The 19,363-nt window shown below is 38.6% G+C and overlaps 1 pseudogene; it reads right to left on the bottom strand.

Moving 5' to 3' along the window:
- Positions 1 to 267: 267 nt before the first annotated feature.
- Positions 268 to 19,049, bottom strand: LOC100355051 (solute carrier family 25 member 44 pseudogene; annotated as a pseudogene).
- Positions 19,050 to 19,363: the final 314 nt, after the last annotated feature.

The following is a 19,363-nucleotide window of genomic DNA, read 5'->3' as shown; positions in this document are numbered from 1 at the left end:
AACTGACAGGGTAGGGGTGAGGGTGGTGTCCTTAGACCAGGGCTGAGTACAAGGACTGAGTGAGGAAGCCCAGTTCAGCAAGAGAATTAAGAATAGGGGTGGCAGGAGGTCCAGTGTGCAGCCTCTTCAGCAAGAGCATGCAAGGCTCTGTCCTTGTCTTATAGGCCACATGGCCTCGGGCAGTGCTGGGCATACAGTGAGGGCATTTGAAAAGATGAGGCTATGCTTCCCACTCTGTCCTTGACCAGAGTAGTGTGGGAAGTACTGCTACCAGTACCAGTGTCTCAAATCCACCAGCTCAGGCCAGAGGCTGTTATGTGAGGCTCTCATAGCTGCCACAATAACAGTGGAGGGTGTGGCTGAGAGGATTTTGGCTGGAAGGTCCTTCACCAAACCCTCTTCTGCCTTTAACTGTCTGAAGGTCATGATGAAGTAGTTCTTGCCCTTAACCTGTAAGCAGGTTTGGGTGGTATCCATGGAATCGGTGAGGATAAAGGCAGTGGCCACAGCCAGGACCCAGAGATGGCCTGCAGTGCAATGTGAGGGCACTGTTTAGGACGAACAGGGGAGATTTGCCTTGCAGAGATGTGATGGAAAGGTCACAGACAGCACTGTTTGGGATATCAGTAAGAAGTGAACCATACTGTCTCAGCAGAAGCCATGAAGCTCAACACCAACTTGCAGCACTTGTCTGATGAGTTCCTTAGTTTGCTCAAAGGCAGTGAACTACCACTTGTCCCTCTGGGTTCCCATGCACCTGGAAGCTGCCCATTTTCTCACCTTTGTGCTGCATCATCAGGGCATAGATTACATCAGTGAACACACCAAAAGCCCAAAACCACCAGTGATTTGATTTGTTTTGGCTGTGATCTGCTACAAACTTCTGAATGAACTCCTAAGTGGTGACATGTACTGGCCAGAGCTGAGAGGGTTGACCAGGAACCCTCAGTAGAGGGAAGTCACACCATCTGTTTGCAGGATCCTGATGAAGACATCAAAGATCCCATGATACCATGCTCTTACCTTCTGAACCTGCGGCTGCGTGCAGGTGAGGGCGGATGGGTAGAGGCTGACTCAGGTCACCATTGTCAAGGCCACACGATACACACAGAACTTCTAGTCCAGGCGTTCCACTCAGTGATGTGGGTATTATATTAAAATGTATCTCTTTTAATTATCTTTTGAATCTACCCTCACAATGATTTTTCAATGTATTTTACATTACATTTTTTTCTCTTTGTTTTTCAGTGCTGCTTATTTGGGGGCTAATTTTTTACTGAGTATAATTCATAAGTGTCTGTACTGTATTGCTTTGGTAATGCTTCTTTTAATTGTGGCTCTGTGTTTTGTTGTCTTCTAAGAAGGACCATTTCATTTTTTAGAGTCACTTCTGAAGTCCTGTAGTCATTAACTTTGAGGCCTGTTTTGTATGAGTGCTGATATAAATTGAAACCCAATAGACCTCATCACATGCCACCCTGTGAGTGCTGACAATGACAGGAATTCCTTGCCTATAGTATATTGGCACCTCTGGACTGAAAAACTGGGGGGAAACTTAATGTTCTTCTTTTGTATATATCAGAAAAGCTTAGAGTGCTGGGTTTTCTTGTCAGCCTTGGCAGATGAAGTGAGCTGATAGTATTAATTCAGATTTAAGAAATTATCTGAATCTGGGTTTATGTAGATTCACCGTCTATGTGCAATATTACCTACATCAAAGAGCTCTTCCAGTTCGACATGTGTGCATAAGCTCCCACCTGTTCCTCTCCTCATTAGGTATGGAACTCTGTAAACTGTCGTTGAAACATTAGAGCAACGTTTTATTGCACCGATTTTATAAACTTTTACAGTCTGATACGCGTTACTTTTCAAATGTAAATTTCTCAAGGCTTTTGTTGCCTTCTTGTGCAGTATTTGATGAAAGTTCTTTTATGTATCTGTAATAGATAAAAATAAACCAGGCTGTAAATCCTTTTTAAAAATAATCTTAAATCATGAACCAGGTTTTCAGTAAGAATTGTAGAATAAGTTAAATTTAAATTGTGTTCTATTAACCAATATGAGTGTATTTCTGTAAGCACAGTTATGTTGAAATGAAGTCTTAAAATACAAAAAAAATGACAAAGAAAAATAAAGAAAAAGAACAGACAAACAAATGAACGAACAAGAATTTTAAGCAATTTGGCTTTAGAGCTCATGCTCTTAACCTTGGACACTAGTACTTCCAAAACTGGAAGGGAGAAATTTTAGAAAGAGCAAAGTATAAACACATTTATCTATAACACTGGCCTCTTAACTATATAAACATTTTGAAACTGAGCATATTTGATTTATTTGTGAGTATCCACAATTTTTAGCAATATTAAAAAAAGTAATGAGGCTTGACAAATTTTTTTACATTAAAAATCAATAAGATTGTTGTAAGAATAAATTTGAGGCACAGTTTATGGAAAATGACTTGCTTGCCTAATACAAAAACATTTTCTTCCAGTTATAGGATGCTTAGAAGTCATAGCTTTGGGGTAATGTTGATTTTTTAAAAAAATAAGGGCATGGTTTACTTTTTGAATTATCCACTAGATGGCAGAAAATTGTTATTGTCCAAAGTGCTGTACTGGACTAGTCCAGGCTCCTTTCTGAACTGTAGAAGTTACACAACTTGTTCTAACCTGTAACTGAGCAATGCTTTCCTTTTCACAAATGGTGTTTTAAAGCAAACCACTATTTTTAGGCAGGGGAAGACACCAGAGATTTTCACAGAAATAAATATTAAGTATGAGCATGCTAATTGTATGTTTGCATTGCTGTACTTTAATCTAGCAGGAACAGATTTGCAGACATACTGGAAGAATGTCTATATGCCCATATGGAATGATCTGTCCAGATGCCAGATATCAGAGATAAGCTGAAAAGAATCTGCGTGAATGATTTTCTAAAACTTTTAAGCTACAGTTTTCATTCCTCCTAGCACATTATATTCTCAGGTCCCTACTCTATGGCCAGTTTTCTGAGGGTAGAGCCTGAATACAGGTATTGTTTTTTAAGTTTCCTAAGCTATAAAATAAGAGTAGATTAAACAATGCTAGTTCTTTTCCAGCTCTCACATTCCAGGATTGATGTCTAACAGTTCACTTAGTATTATATACTCTGTGAGTATAAGAGCTAATTTTGCTGTAGATCCTTTATGAACACCAACTAGTTAATCCAGAACACCATGAAACACCTGGGGAGAAAATGATACACATAAACTTTTCATAACATCCACAAGAATGTGCTGAGGAGGGGAAGTTTAGATTTGATCCACCAGAGCCAGAGCACAATGTCATCCTTGTAGGTAGCTGATTAATTAAGAAATCATGTCCACCTCTCTGTCTACTTATCTATCAATATCTAAAATTACACCTGCACTAGCAACAATCACCCCGATCTTGTTATTTAAGGGATAGCTGTTGACCTGGTTAGAAAACTGGCATAACATACCTGGGAACAGCAAAGATCAATTCTAAAATAAACTAGTGCATTTGGGAGTGATAGTTGGTTTTTTTTAAGTGAAATTGTGGTTGAACCCGAGTATTTTGCAGTAAAAGGAGAACAATCATAATAAATTTATTAGAATTTTCAGGAAAACTCTAAATCAGAAAATATTACAAACATCTGTGGATGTGGATTTCACTCCAGGCTCATAATAAGTAATAAAAACTGAGTTGTATCCATTCGCCACTTAGTCTCTCTTTTTCCTTGAGATTTGAACATGTAGGTCCCTTGATCAACCAGGAAGTGCTTCCTCAGAAACAACAGAGTATCAATCTGAATTCCCTGCATCCTCTCTTTGAAAAGTCTTTATTAATATTCTTGGACAACATTGCCTGGGAAAGGAAGACTTAGGGAGACAGAGGCAAGTACTAAGTTATAATGTACAATTGAGCCGGCGCCTGTAGCGCCAGCATCCCATGTGGGTACCAGTTCTAGACCCAGCTGCTCCTCTTCCCATCTAGCTCTCTGCTATGGCCTGTGAAGGCAGTGGAGTATGGCCCAAGTCTTTTGGCCCCTGCACCCACGTGGGAGACTCGGAGAAATCTCCTGGATCCTGGCTTCAGATCAGTGCAGCTCTGGCCTTGAGGCCATCTGGAGAGTAAACCAGTGGATAGAATACCTCTCTCTCTGTCTCTCCCTCTCACTGTCTGTAACTCTACTTCTCAAATAAATAAATAAAGTATTTTAAAAAATGTACAAGTGATATGAAATTTTGGATGATTGCATTTTTTCAACATGAGCAATTTTATCTTTTTAAATTTATTTTTAAGGAATACAAATTTCATAAGTACAACTTTAGGAATATAGTTATTCTTCCCACCAGCCCAGCCCTGCCACTCCTCCTCCTCCTCCCTCTCCCATTCCCAGCCCCATTCTCCATTAAGATTCATTTTCAATTAACTTTGTACACAGAAGACCAACTCTATACTATGCAAAGATGTCAACAATTTGCACACACATGCACACACACACAAAAACTGCTTGAGAACTAGTTTTACAGTTAATTATCATAATACAACTGATTGAGCATATAGGTCCTGTATGGCGAGTTAGTGCACAGTGACTCCTGATGTTAGTTTAACAGTTAACACTCTTATGTATGACATCAGTGACCATCCAAGGCTCTTGACATGAGCTGCCTAGGCTATGGAAGCTTTTTGAGTCCACGAACTTCAACAGTATTTGGACAAGGCCATAAGCAAACTGGAAGTTCTCTCCTCCCTTTAGAGAAGAGTAGCTCCTTCTTTGATTGTCACTTCTTTCTGCTGGAGTCTCCCCCACAGAGATCTTTCATGTAGAACATTTTTTGCCACAGTGTCTTGCCTTTCCATGCCTGAAATGCTCTCAGGGGCTTTTCAGCCAGACCAGGAAGCCTTAAGGGCTGATTTTGAGGTCTGAGTGTTATTTAAAGTGAGTGTCATCCTATAAGTTTGCTGTGTAGACAGCTTCCCATGTTTGAACATTCTCTTTAATTCTAGAATGATTTGCATTTGAAGAGAGTAATAATGTTCATAGAAAGTCAGTGCCTCTTGGGGGTGACCATTATGGATATTATTTTTTAATTGTTTATGATAGAAAATTTCAAACATTTGTATAAGTAGGGTTGTGATATAATAAACACTCAAGTATTCATCATCCAAATGCTACAATTACTAGCTCCCAATTTTCTTTTATCTAAACCTTCACACATCCCCACCTCTTCACACATGGGTCTTTTACAAGATTTATTGGTTTTTATATGAAAAACATAATGACAAGTTTCTCAGCAGCTTAAAAATTACCACTCAATTCACAGTTTTTGGGTTATGGAATCTATGGTTTGTTAAATTATCATAGTCTAGTATTTCACCCAGTATACTAACATTAGATACAAAATAAATCATTTCTTTCTGAAAGTAACCAGTTACTGAGGGAATTTCAACTATCTGGCAAGAATAAAATATTATAGTGCTGAGGAAAAATGGGGTAAATTTTGGTACAATGCTGAAGCTCTTTATATTCTTCCTGAGTTTTTTTTTTAAGATTGATTGATTGATTGATAGATTTAAAAGGCAGAGTCACAGAGAAAGGGAAATGGAGAGAGAGAGAGAAAGGGAGGGAGGGAGAGAGATCTTCCATCTGCTGGTCCATTCCTCCTTAAATGGCTACAACAGCTGGGGCAGGGCTAAGCCAGAGCTTGGAGTGAGGAATTCGATTTGGGTCTCTCATGTGAGTGACAGGGACCCAAGTACTTGGGCCATCACCTGTGGCACATCATCCAGGCACATTAGCAGGAAACTGGATGAGAAGCACAGTGGTTGGGACTTAAACTAGCACTCTGATATGGAATGAGAGTGTCCTAAACAGAAGCTCAACCAGCGACACAGCATTTGTCCCATACTTGGATTATTTTGAAGCAAATATCAGACATCACATTATTTCTTCTGCAAATATTTTCAAAAAATTTCTAAAGTAAGAGGCTCTTTTAAAGAAGACAGATCTATTTCATTATATTTAAATAATTATATACTTAAAACTAATTGTAATCTAGATTCTATGCATATTTGAGTGACTTCACTCTGGAGAGTATAGGTTACTATTGAAAGATTCAACTTTATTTCCAGAAGCAACTTATCTGGTAAATTTTAATTAAGAAGAACATGAGGCAAGTGTTGTAGTGTAGCAAGTTAAACCACCACTTGCAAGGTCCACATACCACATCAGAGTGCCGGTTCAAGTGCTGGCTACTCTGCTTCTTTGTCTTTTTTTCTTTTTTTGTTTTAAGATTTTGCTAATTTTCACAAGTTTCTTCTCATTCTCTCTTTTTTAATAAGATTTATTTTATTTATTTGAAATACATAGTTAGAGAGGTAGAGACAGAGAGAGAGAGAACTAGAGAGATCTTCCCTCCACTGATTCGCTCTCCAAATGGCTGCAACAGCAGAAGTTGAGCCAATCAGAAGCCAGGAGCTCCCACATGGGTACAGGGGCCCAAGGAGTTGGGTCATCCTCTGCTGCTTTCCCAGGTGAATTAGCAGGGAGCTGGAGTGGAAGTGGAGCAGCCAGAGTTCAAACCGGCACCCATAGGGGATGTGGCACTGTAGGCAGTGGCTTTATTCACTACACCACAGTGCAGGCCCTGACTACTGTGCTTCTGATATAGCTTCCTGCTAATGTGCCTGGGAAGCATCAAGTGAAGGTTCAAGTATTTGGTTCTCTGCCACCCTATGGGAGACCTTGCCTGACCTAAATCTGTCTATTACAGCCATTTGGGAACTAGACCAGAAGATGGAAGATCTTCTTCCTCTCTTCTCTCTCTCACTCTGCCTTTTAAATAAATTAACGAATCTTTTAAATAATCAAGAAGAACATAAAGAGCCTTAGTACTGCACCAAAGTCTGCCCCATTTTTCCCTAGCACTTTTTCCAGGCTTCAAACTAATTTTTACACTTGTCAAATAGTTCTAATCTCTGTAATATTCTTAGTAGCCATTTACTTTTAGAAAAAAAGATATATTTCTTTTGGATTTAATGTCAGTGTACTGGGTGAATGTGGTGTTTTAACAAATCGTGGAATTAGGGTGGCAATTTTTAAACTGTGGAGAAACTTTATTGCAATTGGAAAATACAATGGAGGGACGCTGACTTTAGAGGAAGGGCATTTAATAAGAAGATAAACTTGATACCAGATCTTTGGACTCAGATCTTCTGTCTTGAAAACAGCTGGGTTAACATGAAGGCTGTTTTCCCAGAGAGGGTTTCCTTACACAGCCATGAAGTCCTTGGTCCGTAAAGTCCTGAAAGTATAGACCACAAAAAGAATTATTTCCTGGGATCGGCACTGTGGCATAGTGAGTAAAGCTACCACCTGCCGTGCCAGCATCCCATATGGGTGCTGGTTTGAGTCCTGGCTGATCCACTTCCCATCCAGCTCTCTGCTACAGCCTGGGAAAGCAGCAGAAGATGGCCCAAGTACTTTGGCCCCTGCACCCCCGTGGGAGACCCAGAAGAAACTCCTGGCTTCTGGCTTCAGATCAGCACAGCTCCAGCCATTGTATAGTTAACCAGCAGATGGAAGTTTCTCTCTCTCTCTCTCTCTCTCTACCCCCCTTCCCTTCTTTCTCTCTGCCTCTGCCTCTCTGTAACTCTGCCTTTCAAATAAATATTTTTTAAAAAAGAAGTATTTCATCTGTGATATGTGCAACCTGTGGTATGTGCAATGAGAGAGAGGCTTTCTCTAAACCATTGTCCCAGCTCGGGATAGCAGTCACACAGCAATTATCTGCAAAAACCAGGCATAAATTCTGGCATCACTAAGTGCAAGGGTGCAGAAAGGAGAAGAAACAAGTTAAAATTGAATTCTATCTTTGAGATTCCTAAAGAATCATTGTAGTTAATTTTAGATTTGGCACTTGGTATAGCTCTGGTCCCTGGAGTGCACTTTAAGAAGCAAAAACCAAAACATGAAGATAAGTGAGATACAGCAGACTACATGAAAGTGATACTTCCACCAGCTGAAAATAACTGAGAAATATGCACTGATATGATTCAGTGCAGTGAAGCATCGTATCCTAAACTATTATACAGTTCTACAGTGCCTCTCCATGTTTTCTTTCAAAGGCCTGTTACAAATCTATCCAGTTCCCATTGAACTGATTCATGGTCACCTCTCTTTTGCTTCCTCTTTTCCACTACTTCAGGAGTCAGATTTTCCTAGTCTTTGTTCTGGCACTATCTTTTCTTGTTGTTCTTTTTTGTTTTACCCCCAAAGTGTGTTATCAGAACAAGCCATTCATTAGTCATGTCTTGAGTCACAGCTTCCACATTTATGTCCCTTACCCAACCTATCTCCATCAAGAAACCACTCCTTTCCCTGTCCTCTACCCGGTGACAGCCTAGCAAATCTAGCAGAACTGGGTGCTAGAAGCATTGCTTGCTTGCTTCTGCTTTTTAGAAATCAAGATGACTACCACCAATATTCTCCAGCAATATGCTCAATCCTGTCTTTTTCCCCAGAACAGAGCCTCAAACCCTTTCTTCTTTCTTCCTTTGTTCAATTTTTTGATGACATGGTTTTAATTATTTTTTGATTTTTAATATACTTTTTCATTCAATATTCTACCACAGCAATTCTTATACAAATATTGCTGTATTTTATGTATTTTATTTTAAGTAATTCTAAATAGACATACAAAATCATGTATTTATGGTATACAACATGATGTTTTGAAATACATATATAGTATGGCTTGATTAAATAAAGCTCATTAATATGTTCATTACCTCACATTCTTAACATTTATTGTCGTGAGAACACTTGAAATTTACTCTTAGAAATTTTCAGGTACACAATACATTGTTATTAATTCTAGGCATCATGTTGCATAGTAGATCCCTTGAGTTTATTCTTCATGTCTATCTAAAATTATGTATTCTTACCAATTTCTCATTTTTTCTGTAAAGTGCATTTCTTTCATAATGACCAAAGCATGTATGAGCTCTTGTGAATTTCATATAAAAAAACTGTTACAACATGGTCGATTTATTATCGAATCCTCCTCTTTTCCCATTAACTCTCGGGAGATGTGATGCAAATGATTCACTGCAGCATCCGAATCTGCACTCCTACAGTTCATACTGTAACTCCTCAGGCAACAGGGCTGCGAGGAGCACAGACTTTGGTGACAAAGGTTTGCATCTGGATTCTACCCCTGATCAGTTTTGTGACCTTGAGAAAGTTTCTCGTTTCATTCCTCTTTATTTTCCTTAGCAGCAAAGTGAGGATGTGTATTGCAGGAGCTCAGGTCCAGACTGAGACAGGCCCGAGAACAGCTGCAGAGCCCACCGCAGATTTCTACCTCTTTATTTTCGTGGCTGCGGATGAGAGCACACAGAGGCTATGCCTCTACACTGGCGGTGGTGGTGAAGCGTACACAGAGCACCCATGCCCAGCGATGCCCCCAGACCTTCTATATGCTTACAGAAAACAGTGGCGAATAGTTACATAATGGAATTGCATCAGCTTGTGAGCTCACTGACTTGCAAAAATTGTATCTACTTCTGAGCAAGAGAGCACTACTGACTATTTCCCCAACAATCCACTCCTTCAGCCTTCCTTGCCTCACAATCTATGCATCAGATATCTTTGGGAGAATCCCTGTGTGGGGAGTGTGGAACGTTATATCCAAATTCCACAACAATAATATAGGCTACAGTAACACACTATGGGTGAGCATGCAACACCAAATGTGATGAGCAAGTCTGTCCAGCACCTACCCCACCTGAGACCCATTCCCTGCTTGTTACACATTTCAGCACTTGTGAGGGCAACTCTATTACTTTTGCATAAAGCCAACCCAGACTGTCACATACAGAACGTCTCATCCATGGCTGGGTCTCATTACACTGCTCCCAGACTACGATCTTCACACGGGTACAGGTGTTATTCCATAATTGGTCTGAAGAATTCCATCCTTCCAACCCGTCCAGCTTTCTCCAGTGGCTACAGTCACTTTCCAAGGCAGTCCAGTTTCAGTGCTGAGAGGTAACTCAGTGCACGCCCAACAAGATAATTGATTGGTTGTCACTGTTAAAGTGTGTGCCCAGTCCACCAGGGTGTTCTCTGCTGCCAAGCTAAGGACAGTAAGACAGAGAAGTAAGTGGTTCCAACAATGGTAAATCCAGAGAGTTGGGTAGGATTTAAGTGGCTCAGTAAAGTGTGTAGAACTGCTTCCAGCTCTGCAAGAAAGTCACAGGTTAGCATCACATCATCCATATAATTGAACATATGCACTATCACAGGTATTGACCATTGTATCAAATCTGCCACTACCAAATCGAAACACAGGTGGGGCCATTTCTTGGGGTATGTTCAGCAGTCTGAAGCCACTGCTGCAAGGTTGGGTCACAGTCAGAGATGCCAATTTTTCCATTTGCAACTGTCTGGAGAGTAAGATCCAACCCCCACCCAACCTGCCTACTCCCTTTGTGCCATAATCAGAGCAGCCAAGTGTCAGTGTATTCAGAGACCTTCTGCCTAAACTTAGACCCCAGATCTAGTTCTGCCTGAGCTATGGATGGAATACAGCACACTCTACCACCGGGGTGGGGTGAGAGGGGGTGCTTATGGCTGTCCTTAGGAACCCTCTGTTGCTGTGTCTTACTCTTTTGAGCGACTACTGGATGGGCCTTAAATAGTCCTGGAGGCTCAGCATCACCCTCATCATCTCAGGACTCAAGCACGTCAACCACCTGGTTATCTCCGGCATTTGTATAGCCTTGTTTCTGGTACAGGAACGGTATCTTCCCTCACCCTTCTGTTCTCTCTCTTCTCCTCTAGGGCACATTGCAGGTGTCATACTCTGATCTCTGCTTGCGACTTAGCATTGATTTCTGCTTGCAAGGCAAGTAGTCAGACTTGTCCTGTGGCTTCTACCACCATTTGGACATCTTCCTTCTCTATACTAGTGGGTGAGCTATCCACTTTGGCCCAGTCTTGAGGGACACCCAGGCAGACAAAGCCATAAACCACCAAGCACCACACACACTCACGGCTAGCCAACCCTGAATCTCACCTTCCACCATGACAGAAGGCTTCACAGTGGCCTGAGAAGAGTCCTGTCAGCTACGCCAAGTGTTAACACAAGAACCCAGCTCCAAGAAGATCAGGTCTGGATTTGGACAGGCCAAACAACAACTGCCAAGCTGACTGCAGATTTATGCCTCTTTATTTCACTGCAGTGGGCAAGTACACACAGAAGGTGCATGCTCGGCTATGCCCCTAGAGTCCTACATGAGCTTACTGAAGGTAGTGACAAGCAGCCAAATAGTTACATAGCAGAATTGATCAGCTCCTGGGCTTTTATGACTTCCAGAATTGTACCTACTCCTGGGTGAGAGATCCTGATTGACTTTATTTTCACAACAGTAAGACAATAAGACAACTTTCCTCACAGCATTGTCTCAAGGATTGTGTTAACACATAAAACACAAACTTAGTGCCTGACACAGTGTGCAGTATGTGTAGGCTCTTTGCGAAAGAAAGTAAATTGAGAAACAAACAGAAACTAAAAGACAAAATGATAGGATTTGACATTTCTCCTCATTTAACCCCCCTCCTCATAATTTCCTCCCCCCTCCACCGACACACACACATACACACACACACACACTCCGAGGCAGCAATACTGGCAACAATGAGTCAACCAAGCAGACAGACAAAATGATGCCAATCCAAGAGTTAGGAAGTTTACTGACTCAGCAGTTGCAGTTGACAGAAGAGTTCCCTGTTCTCCACAACCTCACCACCATCTGTTCTTTTTTTTCTTTTTAACTGGGGTATGGTGTAGTGTTATTTGCATTTCCCTAGTGGCTTACAACACTAAGCAGACGTGAAAACCTCCTCAGTTGTAGATTTCTGTGTATCCAGCAGTTTTCATTTCTGTAGGAGCAGTGCCCAGAACACAGTTGCTGGGTCATAAGGTGGCTATGTTTAATTTAATGAGAAATTATCAAACAATTTTCCACAGTGGCTTTACTGTATGACAATTCCACAGGCAATGTATGAGTGATCCAGTTTTACTACATACTTACCAACGTCTGATGTTGTTGTTAGCTTTTATTTTTTATTTTGATAGGTGTGTGTGGTGATATGTCAATATTGTTTTAATTTGCATTTCCCTAATGGTTAAAAAAATATGGAAATTAGCTTCGTGTTTATTTGCCTTCCATTTATCTTCATGGTTCTCCTTGTGTTTTTTTTCCATTTTCTATTTGGATTGCTTTTTTTTTTCCTGTTGAGTTTTAAGAAAAAAAAAAAGAATTCTTTACATATTGTAGATACTAGTTCTTAGATACTTGCTTGTGGTTTGCAAATATTTTCCTTCAATCTGTAGCTTGTCTTTTCACCTTCTAACAGAGTATTTCAAAAAGCAAATTCTGTAATTTTGGCTAAGTTTGCTTTGTGTGCCACGATGGAGGAGGAATGAAAGCCTCATTCCTGTGTAACGTTTGCTCATAAGTTTGGGGGCAGGGCTATACTCTTCTTCCGTAGTGTTTGGCAGGAGTAGAATCTAAAAGCATTCTGACTTGCCAGCCTTCACATTTCCTGGTCCTTTGGCTAGAGAAAACAACAAGATTTTCCTGAAGCTTTTATGCAGGCAGTTATGTAATTTCCAGGTAACGAACTTTTTCAGCAGAAAGAAAACCCATAGCACTCAACACCATGTGTTTCTTGGGTCTTGGGGTTTCTAGCTGGCCTGTCAACATCTCTCCTCCTTTCAGAGTATTATTATTTTTTCAATTTTTTTAATACATAAAATGAACAGAAATCTTATTTGTACTCAGAGAGATGAATAAGGAAAATTGTATCTACTCTACCTTCTGGAAAGTGTATTTTGTCTTTTCACTTAAATACTAAGAGCTATCTAGGCCAGTAACACAGAAAGTTCCTAATATGTATAAGCACACAATATTCTGTTGAATTCATGTAGCATAATACACTTACTCAGTCCCCCATTTTTGGACATTTTAATAATCATCTGCAATTATTAATAATTCTGCCAGTAATAGGCTTACACATATGTCATACTTCCAGCATGCAAGTATATCTATTGAACAAATTTCCCAAATATTCATCTGTAATTTTGTAAGCTTTTTCCAAACTCTCCTCCATAGGAAGATTTTCAAATTACATTTCAACAAATAAAGTACAAATATTTTTCTATATAACATGTTTGTTAGCAATCATATTTTCTCACATTTATAGGCAAAAGGAGTAACTAGTGTTCTTTAATTTGCATTTACTTTACTTTGAAAGGAATATAGCATCAGCATGTATTTTTTCAGTGTAATTTGTATTTTGTATGTGAATTGATTTTTCATAATCTTTGAACAACACTCTATCAGTTAGTTGGGCTTTATATTCATTTCTAGGATTGCTTTGTGAATTAGAGGCAAAGTATGATTTACGCAGATTAAAAACATCCAATTTGCTATGCTTTGACAAATGCGTTCACTCATGTAGACACCAACACAATATATAGAATCAACTCCCCTGAAATCTTCAAATATAACTTAGTTAAAAGGCTGAATTAGGAAATAATGATTAGGCAAAATACTATTTCATTCACAACCTAATTGCTCCTCTTTTTTGGGTCCACTTTGTGTGAAGACAGAAGGGTGAATACAGGAGTACCTTATCATCTTATGAGCTGTTAAGAGGACAAGAAGCAGCTTTCCCATGTTTTATCCTGCATTTAGTATTTTCAAGTGTGTAATAGACAATCATCATCATTAGTCAACGTTCATTTCTCAGTTGGAACTAGTCAACAATTGGTTGTAAAAATGAAGAAATAAAGACTCCGTTCTTAATATAAAATAACCCCTTTATTATCTAGTGCTTTATTCCTGACTAGACAATTGTAAGTACTTATATTCTAAAGCAAAAAAAAAGATGTTAGCAATAACTTATTTGCCCTCTAAACAAAATGACAGTGAACAATGCATTCTCACACTGAAGTTCTCCTGCAGAGCTGATATGTAATCACTGAGCGCCAGCAAGTTTCCAGGAGCTACACAGGAACGTCATTAGGCATCCATACACAAGACTGGTAATTTGACTTATTTTAGGTTGTTTGTATTCCATGTGGGAAGAATGGAATCCATTAGCATTTGGAGATGAGTGGAGGTCATCTGAATTCATTTTCTATTTACTACTATAGGTAACAAAGAGACATTTAACATTTTGAACCAGTGACTCTGGCAAATAAATGTGAGCATGCTATAGAGTGCTGTGTTTCCAACAACAACATTTAAAATAGGTAGGACAAGGCCATTGGTAAGTAAATAACATTCTTCTAACATTTAAAAGAAAACTCCCTCTTTTTCAATAGAGGCATCTATAATTAAGACAAGGTGCTACTTAAGACCATATTTATAGTAAAATTCTAAATCAATGTGGCTTTCAGTATTTAAAATGACAACATGCATACTCAAGTAAGCTTCTTTTTAATGGAGAGTCAAGGATGTTTTCTAAAAACATCAGAGAGCAAAATAAAGACTTACAGTACCTTGGAGAAAATGCTTCCACAAGCAACAGAATATTTTACTTGAGCTAGGCACAAAAGTAACACAAGGCCTAAGTAACCTTCTTAATGCATAGACTTAAAAAGAGGTCTAGTCAAAAGAGTACTCCTTCTGTGTTTTCTATACTTAGAGTCTAAATCTGAAATCTTTACAAAGTCTAACTTTCCTCCTAGAAATTTTTCTCTAAGAAGTTTCACAATTAATGAAGTCCTTCTTCTTACCCTCTGAACAATTGTACATAGAGTGGGATGCAAGATCAATGGAATCCTTCCAGGCCACCCTCATTCACTGATGATAGGAGAAGCCATAGTACTCAAACAGGCTCACATTTAAGTTTATGGACACAATTCCATTTTAGGACATAAATTTGTAAATGTGCAAATAAGATCCAATTTTGAGGATACTACAATGTGAAGTTTCTGAAGATATCTCAAAGAAAATAGATCTATGAATATTACCTTTCAAATTAAACTGTACAGAATTATCTATAATTAGTAATTCATAGCATGTATTTATTATCAACATATATTTTATCCCATCCCTGGCCTGTCATGCTGTTCCCTAAGATTAAGAGGATGACTGAACAGAGAAAACAGAAAAATCTCACGAAAAATGAGACTAATGTGAATCTACCAGAACCTCAACTCTAAAAGATAATAGTAAACTCTACTGACAACAAAAGAAATATTAGTGGATTGCCTGAAGAATTGTGCACAGTTTACAAAAAAAGCTAGAACTCTTCACAATCATTGATATTTTCTGACTGATTTTGTATATGTGCAATAGAATTCATATTATGAGAATGCATTTATTTTTTAAGATCAGTTAGAAGTTATTAATTTCAGGTCATGGGAGTAAAGTGAGTAACAAAGCTAGTTAATTCCATTTTTTTAAGTTTTACTTATTTATTTGAACTGCAGAGTGACAGAGAGAGGGAGAGAATTTGGGAGGAGAGAAAGAGACACAGCGACACACTAAGGTCTTCCATCCACTGGTTCTTCCCCAGTGAACTGGGACAAATCAAAGACAGGAGCCAGGAAATCCATCCTGACCTACTTGGGTCATCAACTGATGCCTTGCTAGGTGTGTTAGCTGGAAGCTGTGTCAGCAGTGGAGTAAGCAAGTCTCAAACCAGCAGTCTTAGAGCTGGTTTATGGATGGTGGCTTAACCCATTGAGCCACAATGCAAGCCTCAGTGCTACTTTTAAAATTCAGAAACAAAGTAGTAAATTCAGGCACAATAAATAATGATAGTAAAATATAATGTGTTAAATAAAATAGTAATCTATAAATCCTGTTACAAATATGAAATATAGATATACACAAAAACAGGGTAGAAGAGAAAGTTTCTTTGTTATGGAATATCATCTAATAGCCCTAGAAAAAGTACGAAAATTATCATCTTGCATCATAGTAATTAAGGATTCAGTATAGAGTCATCAATGGATGCCCCACAAATTACTTATAATTACACAGTGAAAAATGATAACCTCACAGATAGAAATCAGAGAAGTAGACACTGGTTCAGGCTGATGAAAGGTAGAAAGGTAAGGTTTCCAGTAATGGAGCCAACTGAATCTTACTTGCTGTGAAGTGCTCAGAACACAACAATGATTCTTTTGTATATGTGATAAAAATGAATAAACTAGTTTTTTTAAAAGATTTATTTATGAAACATAAAGGACTAATATCCAGAATCTATAAAGAGCCTAAGAAACTTAATAAGAAAACAATCCACTTAAGAAATGGGCAAAGGACTTGAAAAGTCATTTTTCAAGAGAGGAAATTCAAATGTCCAACAGACAATGAAAAAAAATGCTTATGATACTAGACATTAGGGAAATGCAAATCAAAACCACAATGAAGTTTCACCTCACCCCAGTTAGAATGGCTCTCATACAGAAATCAACAAACAATAAATGCTGGTGAGGATGTGGGGAAAAAGGTACCATAACCCACTGTTAATGAAAATGTAAACTGGTGCAGCCATTGTGGAAAACAGTATGGAAATATCTCAGAAAGCTGAACACAGATATGCCATATGACCCAGCAATCCCACTCATGAGACTTTACCCAAATGAAATGAAATCAGCATATGAAAGTTATCTGAAAAAAAATATCTGTACCCCGTGCTTTTTTGCAGCTTCATTCACAATAGCTTAAAATATAGAATCAACCAAGATGTCCATCAACTGGTGACTGGATAAAGAAATTATGATGCACACACACACACACACACACAATGGAATATTACTCAGCAATTTTAAAAACTGAAATCTTGTCTTTTGCAACAAAATAGATGCAACTGGAAATCATCATACTTAGTGAAATAAGTCATTCTCAAAAAGACAGATACCATATGTTTTCCCTGATCTGTAGTAACTAACGAGTATCTGAACTGTAATGTATTAGAATGAAGTGGACATTTTGAGATTCGATGATTGTTTATAGCTCTTGTCTCTACTGTTGAGGAACAGTGTTTTTTTTCTTTATGCTATTTGTTTAACTCTTTACTTAGTGTAGGGTTAATCTTGTGAGTTTAAAGTAAGCTGAAAATAGATAATTGTAAAAATTAATAGTCGGAATAGAATAGGGAGGAGGAAGAAAGGTGGGAGCATGGGCAAGAGGGAGGGTGGGGTGGGGAGACTCATCATGTTCCTGGACCTGTTTATATGAAATACATGAAATTTGTATACCTTAAGTAAAATTTTTGAAAATAAAGATTCATTTATTTATTTGAAAGGCAATGACAGAGACAGACAGAAGGAGAAACGTGTGTGTGTGTGTGTGTGTGTGTTTAGAGAGAGAGAGGGAGAGAACATTTTTCTATTCATTTGTTCACTTCTCAAATGTTGCAACAGCCAGAGCTGAGCCAGACTGAAGTCAGAACCCAGGAACTCCACCAGGGTCCCCCATATAGGTGGCAGGTACTCAAGTTCTTGGGCCATCTTCTGCTGACTTTACAGACACATTAGCAGAAAGCTGGGGCTTGAACAGGCCCATATCAGATGCCAGTGTCACAAACAATAGCTTAATTGGCTGTATTACAATGTCATCCTTGCATAATCAAATTTCTAATCTTGAGTTAACATCAAACAAACCCAAACTGAGGGATATCCTATCAAATAACTAGCCTGGAATTTTTAAAATGTTAAGGTCATGGATGACAAAGACTGATGAACAGGTTCAAATTTTAAAAAGCTGAAAACTAAATGTAATGCATTATCCTGGAATGGATGCTAGGCTGAAAAAATCCATAAAGAACACTCTGGGACCATTAATAAAATTTGAACATGGTCTAAAGATGGTAATATAATGTGTCAATGTTAATTTTCCCTGTTTTTAGAATTGTATTCGGTTATGTAGGAGAATGTTTTGTTCCTAGGAAATACACATTGATGTTTTTAGGACAATTCAATGTGATGTCTGAAATTTACTTTTTAGTATTTCAGGAAAATTACAAATATATATTTAGAAGTAGTGAGAGAAAATGATAGAGTAAATGACCGGGTGGGTGCTTGGCATAGCAGTTAAGATGCTGCTTAGGACACCCACATCCCATATTGGAGGGACTGGGATCAAGTCGCAGCTTCATTCTGGATTCAAGCTTCCTGCTAATGCACACCCTGAGAAGTGGCAGCGATGGCTCAAGTAGTTTTATCTCTGCACCCACGTGGGAGACCTGGATTGAGTTGCCAGCTCCCAGCTGCAGCCTGGCTCAGTTTCCCTGTTGTTGAAGAGATTTGGGGACTGGAGATTCTCTCTCCCTCTCTCTCTCTCTCTCTCTCTCCCCCTTCATCCATCCATCCTCCTTCACTCCTTGCCTTTTCCCCATCTATCTCTCTGCCCTTCAAATAACAAAATAAATATTTTTAAATGAAAATGACAAAAATAGATACAGGAGATAAAAAACAAGCAATTGTTGAATCTAGGTAAGGGTATATGTAACAGAGTTTCTATTTACTATTCTTCCACCTCTAAGTTTAAAATATAAAGCAATAAATAAACATATACAATTTTTGTATATTTTTAAATTTTAAGCAAATTAAAAAAAACAAGCAAAAAGGAGAATATAGTCATTAAATTTTCTTAGATGATTCAGCAAAATTTATAAAAATATTATTTAAAGAGTCTAAATCATGAAAACATAGAATCTCAAAGTCCACCCTGGATAATCCTAAGCAAGAAAGGCACAAGAGGTTGGGTGTCTGTCTCTTGGCCAGCTGCAGGCAGTCGAGGCACAGCATGGCTGATCCTTTGGTAGAGACCTCATCTCTTGTGGCTACCATTTGCCCTGGCACTTTATTTACTTCGGAGCTTAGCATTCAGGTCCTTGCTTACACAGCTAGTTAAACACATTTGGAAAAGAATTACCTGTCTTCTTTGATAACATAAAATTATTCTTACCATGTAGTCACAGAAAGACCCTCCTTCAAAAAGACACGTGCACATTTAGCCAAGAAAATAAAAGGAATTTGGCCCACAACTTTTAACTCTCATAAAGTGAGAGACCCTACCAAGTAACCGTAGGGTTTAGACAGACAACATATATGAATGTGAGATTGAAAACAATCAATCAGAACCAGAGGTATCAGAAAAGATGAAAAATTCTTACATGTAAGGACTCTCTTCTGACAGCATTTGGTACCCCTAAATATTTTCTTCATATCTTAATTATTTTGTTTCAAAATTCACTCAGTTTCAAACTACTAAAAAGTCTAGACACCCCACCAATAGTGTTAAATCGCATATACCAAATCTCAAAA

The sequence above is a fragment of the Oryctolagus cuniculus genome, chromosome 5 (genome assembly GCF_051225735.1).
Source record: "Oryctolagus cuniculus isolate XC-2025 breed Fujian yellow rabbit chromosome 5, ASM5122573v1, whole genome shotgun sequence".
Taxonomy (NCBI): Eukaryota; Metazoa; Chordata; class Mammalia; order Lagomorpha; family Leporidae; genus Oryctolagus; species Oryctolagus cuniculus.
Note: the sequence above shows the minus strand (reverse complement) of the source record. Positions and strands in the feature narration are given on the sequence as shown.